Source organism: Desmodus rotundus, chromosome 10, assembly GCF_022682495.2.
Source record: "Desmodus rotundus isolate HL8 chromosome 10, HLdesRot8A.1, whole genome shotgun sequence".
Taxonomy (NCBI): domain Eukaryota; kingdom Metazoa; phylum Chordata; class Mammalia; order Chiroptera; family Phyllostomidae; genus Desmodus; species Desmodus rotundus.
In genome coordinates, this window is record NC_071396.1 from 51,215,511 (window position 1) to 51,228,087 (window position 12,577).

A 12,577-nucleotide genomic window follows, 5' to 3' on the forward strand; every position below is an offset into this window, starting at 1 on the left:
CTTCTGTAAGCTCACAGCCCCCTTCCTTTAAAGCTGTCAGCCCCCCTTCCTAGGTCTCTCTGTACCTCACTATGCTCCCTTTCAGCAACTTTTCCCCAAATTTCCAACTGCTTCTCCTTTCTCTCCATCCCTTCTCCCCTCACTCTGCTCCCAGCACTTTTCCCTCCATTCTGACTCAACTCTGCTCCCGGCCCTCCCTGATCTCCATTCGGAGTTCCCCTCCTCAGATCTGTCAAACACCCAGGGTCTGGCCGCCCCTCCCCTCCTCCCTCCATCTCCCTGACTGCTGATCTCTGCCCCTCCAGGCCCTGGACTCATATTTTCAATCTCTTCTCCCCTGTTAGTACAACTCCTTCTGGCTATAGTCATGATTCTCTTGTACCTTTTACAACTCTCCCCCCTCCTTTGTACACTAGTATTTTTAAAATAAATGTATAAAAGTAAAAAAGTGTCACTTAAACTATTAAGTAAATAATAAACAGGACATGTGGTACTTGGATATGAGACACTACTCATAAACTCGTGATCTTCAAGGACGATGCGTCAATCACCTTGGCGTTGCCCATTGCCAGGCACTGAAAGGTTCTCACCAGAAGTTGATTATAAACAACTTTTTGGTTTACAATCCCATAAAGGGTTGTAATCCCTGAGAGGGAAGGACAACATATATGAAACCTCCATGGCGGTGCAGGGTGTAGAAGAGTAAAATATAAATGAAACTCAGGAAAAAGGGAAGAGATAAGCAGTGGTTCTCAAACTGGGACTTCTATGGGGTATCAACTTTTTTATTCTGAGCCCGGAAAGTCACAGAGTCATATTCCATTGTCTATATGTACCAGTTTATGGGCACTTAGGTTGTTTCCATATCTTGGTTCTTGTAAATAATGCTGCAGTGAACGTGGTGGGACACACATATCTTTTCAAATTAGTGGAGAGGTGTGGGCATACGATTGTAGCAAACAAGGGGAAGAATTTGAAGGAAAAATCAATTTCTAAAATGAAAAACAAAAACTCTTTTCAGGAGGACTTGCAGGCTTGTCCTACCTAGGCTTTGCTCTGGGAGTGTTTCAGTGATTTCTCTTTCAGTTGGGATCGGAGAAGGAGGAGGCCTTCAGGACTGGAGGGCTGGGCCTGGGCTCCAGCCCCTCCCCTCCCCTCTCCTCTCCTGAATGACGGAAGTATGATTACATCCTCCAGCAAACGCTGCCCATTTGCTGTGAGGTGTATGGGGGAAAAGTTACAGAGAGCAATGCAGGTATCAGCCTCAGCCCCAGTCCTCCCAGGTACAGCTCGGGGAGTAAACACCTGGAGCCTAGACAATACGAGGAGGAGCAGCCCACAGTTAACCCTGTGTGCCACGCGGTGAGCCGGGTACCAAGGGAACACATGCCTTGCCTTCCAGGCACTTGCAGCGGAGAGGGTGTTATCGTCTGGTGTCTCGGAGAACTGATCCGACTTAAAGGGGAGAGCCCTGTCTGCGCGTCACGCCTCTAGCCCAGCTCAGAGGCCGCAGCAGGGAGGCCGGAGCCGCATCTGCAGTCCCCGCGGCGCCGGCGGCTGTGCAACATTCCCCCAGGCGCGCGAAGGCCCGAGGCCAGGGGCGGGGCCCGCGCTGTGACACCGCCCCCTGCCGCGCCCCGCCCCGCGCGCGTTGCCAGGGTGATCAGGTGACTCGCCGCTCGCGGCTGTTGGGACTGCCGTGACGTCCGCCGCGCTGCGGCTTCTCACTCACTCGGAGGCAAGTGCCGAGCTATTTGTGCCGTCTCGCCTAGTCCCGTCCGCTCCGGACTCAGCCGGTGCCCAGCCCGCGGCTGAAGGGTGAGGTGAGGCTGCCCCGCGCCCGGCTAAGCGGGGACCCCGGGGGGCGAAGCGCGGGCGGGGCCCTTGCAGGGCAGTGCGCGTCCCCGAGCGCCCCAGAGGGCTCCCCCAGAGCGGTGGGCTGTGGGCGGAATGGGCCGGCGCCGGCGGGGGCGCGGCAGCAGCCGGCCCGCTGCCCACCTGGGTGTCTCCCTCACACACACCCGCACACACCCGCACCCCCGGCTGTGCCTCAGGCTCCTGGTCGCCGCGCAGCTGGCCGGGGCTGGCGCGGGGGGAGCCGGACGGGCGCCGCCCGGCCGGCCTCAGGGCGGCGGACTGAGGGGCTCCTGGCTTGAGTGGTCTCGCAGGTGGAGGAGGCGACGGGCCGGGAGCGGCCGATGCCACACCCCGTCTCGGGGGACGCCCGCGGGGCGCTTCTGCGTCTCCCTGCCTTGGGCTGCGATGTCTGCGGCGCGGCCGGGGACCTACTCGGTGCCTGGAGCCGGGCCCGCGGGGGGCGGGAGGCCGCCCGGAAGCCCGGCGGTAGGAGCTGGGGCCGAGGGCGCCCTGGCCGGGCGCTGCGGTGGAGAGGAATCCCGACCGCCGAGACCGCGGAGACCTGCTGGGGGAGGTGAAATCGGAGCGGAGCCTGCGGAGCGGGGACCGTTCTCCCAGCCGCCGTGGGGACTTGGAAGAGTGGAGCGGGCAGGCCCCGCAGGAGACCGGAGTCCTGGCGCTGGGGGGGGAAAGAGACGGTTCTGTGACTGGCGGACGGTGCTGGAGCTGTGGGGGGGACACGTTCGGAGAAGTAGGTTAGCGCGGGTTAGGAAAACTCCGGAGCGCGCAGCCGAACGTTCGTGTGCTGTGGGAGTCGGCGGCTGGAGTGGGGTAGCGGGAGTCACCGGGGTGCGGAGACACTGAGGAAGCTGTTGTGACAACCTGGGAAAGAGGTGACAACACCGGGAACTCTGGAGTGATGGGATTCTGCGAACCCTGTGTATGAAATATTTATAACAGGCGGATGGGGGTGCAGGCAGCCAGGGGCTGTCCACCCCAGTGATTGTTAGCTGATTAAAACAAAAACGCCGTCCTAGAGAGAAAGGAAGCACCAACTGCAGCTCATTTTCTTATCTCGTTTGGCCAGATTTAATAACTGCCTGAGAGCTTTGCACCCTGCTACAGGGTGGGGCAAAAGTAGGCTTACAGTTGTTCGTGTGGAAAATAGTACAATGCACAATAAATAATAATTAAAGAGTAAACTGTGTTTCATGTACTCACGACTGTAAACCTACTTTTGCCCCTTTCTATATCTGCTCGGTAATTGGATTGTCCTTCATCAGAGGTTTCAAACTGTCTTACAAACACCTCCTGTCCCCAGGGTGAAACCCAAACCCCAAGTGGCGGGTGGATTTAATGGGAGTAAGTTATTAAAGGATCATCAGTGCCGAAAACATGAGTATGGGTGGGCACTGGGGAAGCTGAAAGGAGTCCCCTGCTCTTTGTTAATTGTGGAACAGAGTTCCCCCTTTCTACCTTTTCCCTTCAGCTTCGGGGCTTCCCAGCGTCAGAATGCTTACGTGTTAATTGGCCATTTTGTCTTACCTTCCTGAAACAAACTATTTTAATCACGGAAGAGGAATGATTCTGGTGATTTATGGTTTTTCCCAGCTCTGGAACTTACTGATTCTGTGACCCCCCAAAATGTGCCGATGTCCATTTTATATTGAACCTTAGGAACTTCTGTTTTCTGGGAGGAAGTGAAATAGCTGAACTTTCCCATCAACTTGTTTTGTGATTGTCGGACTTTTTGTGCAGTTTAGGGAGTTGCAGAGAACTTGGGAACCGGCCGCAGCTGGTTTGTATGTAAATGTAGAGCCTGCCCAGCACTCCAGGGAGGGCCCATCCAGAGTGGTGGCATTTGGGGAGAGCGAACTTCCAATGAGCTTCCAGTCAGATCAATGAAGTCATTCTCCGGAAAAGAAGTCTTAAGATAGGTCACCCGAACAATGCGTTTACCATACATTACCACTTATCAATGAGTCCCTGCCCCTGTCCACCCCTTGTTATAACAGTGATTTTTAGGGGGCTTTGCAGAATCGCTGGATATTACATTTCTTGGCCATACTTTTTTTTTGAATTGTTAACCATTTTCTAAATCGCTTTGGAAATATCTGAACCAGCCAACTAATCATGCTTCCTTTGGAAACAAACAGCCTGCCGTCCTCTCCCCCAAACACTATAAAACTATGTGCTTTCAGGCTGGTTAAGTAGGCCAAGAGTTTGGGGGAATTTTCCGCTTTCAGTCACTCCTGCTGCCACTACAAGTTTTCCCAATGATAGAGAATTTAAGACTTTCTGGTCAGGAAAAAAAATATTAGTGTTTCCCTAAATAGGGCTCACTGGGGCTGGGTGTTCTGTTGAGAAACTGAAATGCCCTCCCTGAAGGGGAACTGGGTCCAGGTGACAGGCAGGACTAGGGTTAGGGCGAGAGACCTTCCGCGGAGCATTCTGGGCCTGCACCTTTGCCACCCAAGGCCTTGGGCAGGGCCCTCCTTTCTTGGCACTGAAACATTCCTCGACCTTGAAACGGGATGATGAACGGTCAGTACTCCCTTCCCAGAGGTACCAAGGAGAATTAATGGGAAGCTTATATAAAGTTTGAATTCATCCAAACCAAATACTTTAATTCTGGATGAACGGTAAATCCTGAGACGCAGTGCAATGGAAAGGAGTTGAGCATTCTAAGTTTTTGTGAAAGCCTCCTTCAAACCCTAAGGCTTTGGGGGAGTGGGGGCGTTTCCTGAGTATTCCCGCTCGGTTACCAGTGTGCCTACAATCGAGATCTGCAGGCCTGAGGGCAAGTGCCTGTTTGTACTTCACGTGTAAATCAGTTCAGACTTTTCCCCACTCTCACCCGTGCCTGGAGTAAATCAGTAACCTGAAAGGTGCGGTCCTTTCAGCCCTAAAGGAATTTATTATTAAGCTCATTAAAGACAAGTTGGTAATAAAGCTCACTAAATTGAATGAGTGAAATAGTCATTTTTTAAAATTCCCCTATCCTATGTCAGTCCACCAGGCCTACTGTCAGCCATTGGAGATTCACGCGCTTGCTGATGTTCCCAGAGACTGTACGGAACTGTTAATATTCGCATCTTAGACTTTTGACATCTGTTGGCTGGGCATAGTTCTCACTTGAGCAAAATTCTGACAGGCGAAGGAGAAGCTTCCTATTTTTCTCAGACTGAGTGCTGTGTTCCAGGCTTTCAGGCTCCCCACGCTTGGCCTGCACTACTAATTGGCTTGGCTATAAAATGGGAGTCAGCAATTAAAAACCAGCAGTACACAGAAGTGAGGGGATGGGACATGAGTTGACCCTTCAGCCAAAAAGGTTTACACCACTTTGGGCACTTATAGTACAAAGGGCTCTTCAAAAGGAAGTGAGCTTGGGATTACTTCTTTTTCGAAGTTTTTAGGAGACGTGGAATATTCACACTGACTTAGGCCTCAAGCAAGGGAGGCAAATGGTTTGAATAGTTTCTGCAGTCAGCAAGCCAGTGTGGTATGACTTGGCTGAAGACAAGGGATGATATATATTTTTCTGAACCCTTTCAACTAAATAGTTGAAGGGAGTGTTGGGGTCACGGTGGGGGGAGGGTTTGATTTACCTGCATTTACTCATTGAGGAGTAACCCCTTACTCACTGGTGCCTACCATTCATTCTCTAACAATTGATGCTAAAGAAGCATTAGTTGGTCTCAAGAGAATTGGTCCAGAAAATACACCATTACTGAAAATTATCTGACCACGTGGCCAGTGTTCAGAGAAAGGAAGGGGTGGGGAACAATTGAACTGTGAAGGTTTGGGGGGAGAAAAATTCCCGGAGTTGGTGTTAGACTTCTGCCATATTACATCTGGTGCTGCCCTCACTACTTTACCAGTCAGCTTTCAGAGTCTTGGGCAGGATTATTGGGGAGATTAAGTGTGAAGAGTGGGACTTTTCTAGGAACGTGCCTAGCTCATGAGTCCCTTTATTAAGCCTGATACTGCTTTCCTGCTGCCAGGAGCTTCGTGAGCTTCCTGGAGACCCTGCACTTCCCCCTCTTCCTCCATCCTTGGCCTTTCCTCCTCAACAACACCCTCTCTAAGGCCAGTGTGATTCTTCTATCTCTGATCCAGTTTCTACATCCTTCTGTCCCAGCCGACTTTGCTGAACTAAATCTTGCCCATCTTTGCTATCTGGTGGCAGTGAGAGAAACTCCAGTGAGGGACGGTCGCGTTCTGAAGCAAGGGGCTTGGAAGTGGGTGCTTTATCTGTTTTTCTCTCACTTTCTTTGTGTTCCCCCTGCGTGTTTTCTTTCTTCTGTGTGCCATCTGACTTATATTTAACATTTTTCTTTAAATTGACCCATTTTTAAACATTTAAAAAATATATTTAAAAGGGAAAAAGTATCATTGCCTTCAATTGAAACTACTATCACCTTCCACAAATAGAAGGTATAGTTATTAAAATTAAGTTGTTTGTCCACTGTTCCCAAATCATGCCACACGCACTACTTGGGAAAATACTGCCTTCAGCCAAAGATAGGGCTCACTAAGTGGATTTTTTCAGACGTCAGGGGCAGGTGGTAGGAAGGTTTGGGGGTAGGCAGGCCTTCAGAGGGCGCCCCTTCAGTCCCATCTTCTGAAACTCCATGTGGCTCTGCAAAACTAGGAACACAGCAGAATGAAGAATCTGGGAACTAAAAAGAAATAAGTGCAGTCAGTGAGAAACCGCTGCTGTTTTTATATGAAATCTGCCAAACGGAGGCCTGAGTGGCGGTGAGACTGTGTACTGTGTTAAATTCTAGGCCCTTCACCAGGGTTGTGACATCACCGGTGCTGTGGAATATTGTTCTTTCTGTGCACAAATGCTCTTGGAAAACCCAGGTTTTAGTTCAGGGTGGATGCAGTATTTTTTAACTCATCAGTGCCCCATACTTTGAGCCCCTTGTCTTCCACATACGTAGTAGCTTTTTGTGGATAGTACCAATGACAGAAACCTGAAGATATCATCTAGTAATTTGTGTTTTCTAATCTTTGTTGTCCATAACGTCTGTTTCTTTAAAAATCCTATGAAAATGAAGAGAAGAAAGAGCAGAGTGAGCTGCCAGGGAACGGGGGTGGGGGGGGTGGCAGTGGTTGTCCTTGGTCTCTTAGGGTGCTGCACACGGTAGGTAGACATGAGTGGTACTTGCTGGTGTGAAGTGAAAGTCACTCTTGACCATTAAGAGCCACCCTGCAGGGCTGGCTGAGCTGCTGCTTCCCCCAGGGGTCAGGAGGGCACACTTTAATGGTGGGGCAAAGACGGGCTGACATGGTATGCGACAGGAACCAGGAGTGCTTAGTTAAATGACCAGCACATTAAGCTGTAGGGGCCTCTTTCTAAGCCATCGAGATTTCAACTTCCCTACAAGGCCTAATCTAATGCTTTGTGGGGGATGGTGGGGGCAGGGTAGTCAGGCAGAGCCGGTCTTTCAGGGGCTGTGCTGGTGGGGGACCTGGCCTGGGAAGTGGCCTTGTCAGGCTTGTTGGGAGAGATGCACCAGTCTCCTCTCTAATGTGTCCTCTCAACTTGGCAGGGGGCAGAGTTCATCCCTTTTCTCTCCCTCCAGGCTCTAACCTGTCCTTTCATTTCCCCAACTCACTTACTGTGTTAACAGCTTTCTTCCCTTTCCCCTACCATTCTGTTCACGGCTGCTTCCTCTGTGGATCCTCCCTCTTGCTGGGCCTCATTTTCTTTCCATTGTCACTTTGAGGGCTAGCCATTTGAAGTTCCAGAGTTACAATGCTGTTCTGTGTGTCCCAGTGACTAGATGTAATTCAGATGTTCCCATCCAACCTTCACCTGCCTGGACTGGCTTTCAGATAGCCTAGGCGGGGTACTGACCAGAGGCCCTGACCTGAATCATTGGATGAAGTCGGAGGTGCCTTTCCCCTGGCAGTGTGGGAAGGGGGCTGTGGTCAGCATTTGCTGGCATTGTCAGCTGTCAGACTAGAGGCTGAGGTCCACCCTCGGGGAGTCCCTTCCAGAAGCTGAAGACAGGATCAGAATGAGGAGTCCCGCACGCTGGCAGTCCTCTGGTTTCTGCAGAGCACCATACATGACTAATAAAGGCTGCAAAAGGGGCCCTCGCTCAGGATGGCCTGGAACCCATGCGACTGTTCACAACTGTGGATCCTGCCCTGCCGCTAGTTTGTCCACGTGGCACCTGCAACAACCTGTGGTCTCAGTGATAGTTGGATCACTCGGCTGTTGGAAGCCGCTGCAAGCATGGCTTTCCTGCTCAATGAGTTAAGAAATGGACTTTTTTTCTCCTAGAAGACATGTGGCAGACTTCACCCAAAAATGATTAGCAAGGGTTTTAATTTTCATTGTTAAATATGCATAGAAAATATAATGGGTCGGCCAAGAAGTCTGGTATGTTTTTTTCTGTACGACGGCTCTCGTAGCATGTAGTTGTCTTTAGCTTCATTTGAAACAATTTTGTTAGCTTGTGTTGTGACAGTTGTCATATCAGTGTACATTTTTTAAAAAACTTATCAAAATTGGTGAATTTTTGTGCAGGCATTTTAATATTGAAGATGGAAGAAGATATGCGACATTTTCGCATATTATGCTTTATTATTTCAAGAAAGGTAAAAACACAACTGAAATGCAAAACAGATTCATGCAGTGTATGGGGAAGGTGCTGTGACTGATCGAATGTATCAAAAGTGATTTGAGAAGTTTCTTGGTACTATTGACATTTGGCCAAATACTTCTTTGCTGTGGGGCTGTCTTATGCACTGGAAGATGTTGAGCAGCACCCCTGGCCTCTACCCACTAGAAGCCAATAGCAGGAGACAGCCAACGTACTCAAAATCTCCAAATCAATAAAGTCATTGGTGAAAATGAAAAATGTGTCTTATTTGACAAAAAAAACCATACGGACTTTTTGGCCAACCCAATCATTCTAATTCATTCTTCTTAAGAGTCAAATACTAGTGGTTCCATGGTTTGGAAATTCCATGGTTTATTTAATTATTCCCATATTGGTGGACCTCTGGGATGTTATGTATTATATAAATATATATGTGTACATGTGTGTTTTATATATAATATGTATGCTGTATAGCTGTTATAAACAAATGCTACAATACGTGTGTGTGTGGTATTCAGTTATGTGTATAAAATTAGTTTGGTTTTGTTTGTTTGCATCCCAGCAGTAGTATATATCTGTAGGGTAAATCCCTAAAGGTGAAATCGCTGGTTCAGAGACTAGAGTGTCTTTATTCATTTATTTGAGGACCCTCTATAAAAAGAAGGATGTTTCCTCTAAAAATTAGGGGCCCAGTATTATATTTTGCCTTCCACGTGCATTTTGACACCCTTCTTCAGGAAGGGTCCCATTTCTAAGCTGTGTGTTACTGTGTTCTCCACAGAGAGGCTATTCTAAAGCCACAAGCCAAAGTGTTGATACAAAAGACATGCTCTAATATTTAGTCATGTGTTGATTCTATGAGGACGGCTCAGGGCCTGGTAGAACTCCTTGGCAAACAAAAAAATGGTGATTGAGATAGGGGATGGCTAATAATTATTTGGAAAGCCAACTCCAAAATCAGTGTTTGGACAATAGTGAAGTAACACTGCAGGCTGTCTCTTTCCAGTCTGCCCCCAAAGAAAAGCAACTTAGGAAATGGTAACAGCAAAATATGTTAGAAATGGTGAGCAAGTCATAAAAACAAAGGATCTTGTCCATGTTGTGATAACTGTGAGGCCTCCTGGTACTGCTCTGGGGTTGGGGTCATCACTACCATATTATAAATAAGGAAATCCCGCTGTTGCTCCGGAGCCCCCTTGTAAATCAGTCCATGTTAGGAGTAGGTTCTTCCTAGGTGAAGGCCTGCGGCTCTGGAATGCCTGTCGTTGTGGCTCTGGGGTTCGGACTGGAAGCCATTGCTTCTTGTCTCTGTTCACCAGATGCTCCCATGTGTGTGGGGTACAACTTTCCCTATTGGTGGCTTCATTCAGGCTCTGCTTGTACCCCAGGCTCAGTAAACTTGCATAACCCTCTGGACCCCTCCCAAGTGAATTTAGTTAGTCTATATAGGCAAACTGTCCTCACCCCTGAAATTTGGAGAACTTCCATCTGCTATAACAGACAAATGGAAAAGATCATTTTATTTTTATTAGCAGTACTGAAGGGGAAGAGCAAGCCAGCTAGAATTCTTTCTCTCATATTCCCAGTACTGGCCTGTCATGTAGTAGGTACTTAAATTGATAAATAAACAGTGTTAGGTTTGCCAGTAGTATCCAAAAAGTAAACATAAATTACATGAATCTTTTTAAAAGATATAAAACTATAGAAAAGGAAGCTGCGAAGATCCTGAAATGATCCTATTCTTAGCAAGGCTGTGAGCTGACCCTTTGGCCTCTTCCATACAGTCTGCTTCAGCCATCATGAATTTGTTCAGTTCCTCAAATGCATTCAGCGGTCTCTCACAGATCGTTACCCCGACCAGTGTGTGCGCGCTTGCAATTCATCACTTCCTCTCGGAAGCATTCTCTGACTTCCTTGACGTGTGGTCTCTACTCTGAGCTCACAGTACCAAATGTCCCCACAGTCTTAGCTCGGTTTCATAATTGCTGAGGTTAATGTCTGTCTCCCTAGCCCGAGAAGAAATTGTGTCTTGCTTACCGTTATCTCGGCGGTGCCGGGAACCGCAGGTTTATGAAAACTGTAAACGGGAGACAACAGAGCAGCACAAACCCAGTAATTCCAAAGCTTTTTTTAGCCCAACAAACCACACCCAAAATTACAGGTATGAGAATCAAGAAACATTGAGGGACCTCATATATAAAATAACCTATTTCAAAGATCCTATTAAAAGGCCAGCTAATCAGGGGGCTAAGAAATAAGACACAGAAGAGGGCTTTAGAATAAGGTCTGTACTCTCATGTTTTTAAACTTTAAAGACAATTTATAAATTCCCAAGAAGGATATGTTAGGATGGAAGGGTAAGCATGACTTCCGACTTTAACCATAAGATCATTTGCAAAGCGAGAGGGTCTGCATGTAATCAAGAGAATTTTGGTTTTTTACCCCGTGTCTGGTACTTAGCAAAGTGACTTCTCAGTTTGAAGCAGAAAGAAAACATTTAAATAACTTAGGGAGCTGAAATGTCTTGTGAAAAAGAATCACAATTACAAAAATCACTGTAAGAAGCAGTGAAACGCAGATAACAAATAGGTTACCACCAAGGGGAAGATTAGTAATAAGAAGAGAAATCGGGATACCGGAAGTGGATAGAAAGGCTACGGAGGCACTGTAGCCATTAAAAACAAAAGGTGCGCAACAGGAAAAGCACTAAGTACACTTAATTTTTTTCTCACTATATAGGTTGCCATAGTCAAACTTTCAGAAATACAAAAGAATATGAATGCAAATAAATAACAAATACCTATTATTCCAGCCAGATTTTTCCTTCTCTCCAAATTGTGTCTGTCTGCTGTTACTGTACAACTTAGTGTGAAAATCTGAATGTACAACTCAGTGAGTTTGTAGCGTCTGCGTAAACATGACTCAGCTCGAGATGTAGAACGTTTCCTTTACCCCAGAAGGCTCTCCTTGTGCCTCTTCCCGTCAGTATTCGCAGACTCATTTTGGCTGATTTTGAGCCTCATATAAATGGAGAATCAGACAGTGTGAGGTCTGTTGAGTCTGGCTTCTTTTGCTTGTCTTTGTCTGTTGCATTCATCTACATTGTTGCATATAGTATTGTTTAGTTTAGTTTTGTTTTTGTATTGCTGGGAAATTTTCTGTTATAGGACTATACCCTAATCTATTGGTTCTGCCCTTGACGAACATATGGGTGGTTTTTAGTTTGCGGTTATTATAAATGAAGCTGCTTTGAACATTGTCACACATATCTTTGGTGGATTTATGCACTCATTTCGGCTCATAGGGTAAATACTGGGTCATAAGGTAAATACTGCCAAAGTCACGAGTACTTTATACACTTTCAAAAGCTTGATTGTTTTAGCTTTCCTGTGTAGGTCTGTGATGCGGTGTGGAGTATCAAGGTTCGTTCCCCCGCTCCCACAAGAATATTGTGTAGAGAGCTCAGAAAGAGTCTGGAGACTTTACTAGAAATGAATACTGAAGATCTATTCAAAGGGCAGGGTTTACAAGCTGGAGTCTCAACTAGGCAGTAGCCAGAGTGTTTTGAAGAAGAAAGAAAAGCTAAGAGTTCTTATAGTAAAAAGCATATTCTTAAGAAGAATCAGTCCTGCCTTCTTAGCCTCTGGATGTGTCCAAGATAGTAATCATCTCAAGGACTGTTGGTCCGGATGATGGATGCAGGTGGTCTGTGTGTGTGAATTTCCTTCTGTAGTCCTACCTGGAGGTTTGACACACACACACACACACACACATTTGTATTTATTTTAAAGAAAATTGGGATCATGCTGAATATGTAGCTTTGAAATTTTTCTTACACTTAATATTATATAATGCTTCAAAACCAAATTTAAATGACTGGAGATCAACTACTATGTAGACATACTGTAATTTAACTCTTCCCTCTTGTTGGATATTAGCTTGTTGTTTTTTCGTTTTCCTGTTTTGTTTTGCTCTGTTTTGTATGTTGCAGGCTCTCCCCAAATGTCTAACAATCTTCTTGGTCCATTCACTTATGTATGAGGTAATAAAAAGTCATTTAGAATTCTGTGTGAATGGGCTTTGCTATGGAGTGACTG

General features: G+C 47.1%; 1 long non-coding RNA gene across 1 annotated transcript in view; it reads left to right on the forward strand.

Annotated features, from left to right (window-relative positions):
* Positions 1–1,667: 1,667 nt before the first annotated feature.
* Positions 1,668–12,577, forward strand: part of LOC139440318 (uncharacterized) — a 56,240-nt gene continuing 45,330 nt past the window's right edge. The window contains exon 1 of the long non-coding RNA XR_011650471.1: positions 1,668–1,823. This is a non-coding gene — a long non-coding RNA (uncharacterized lncRNA). The remainder of the gene's footprint in view (positions 1,824–12,577) is intronic.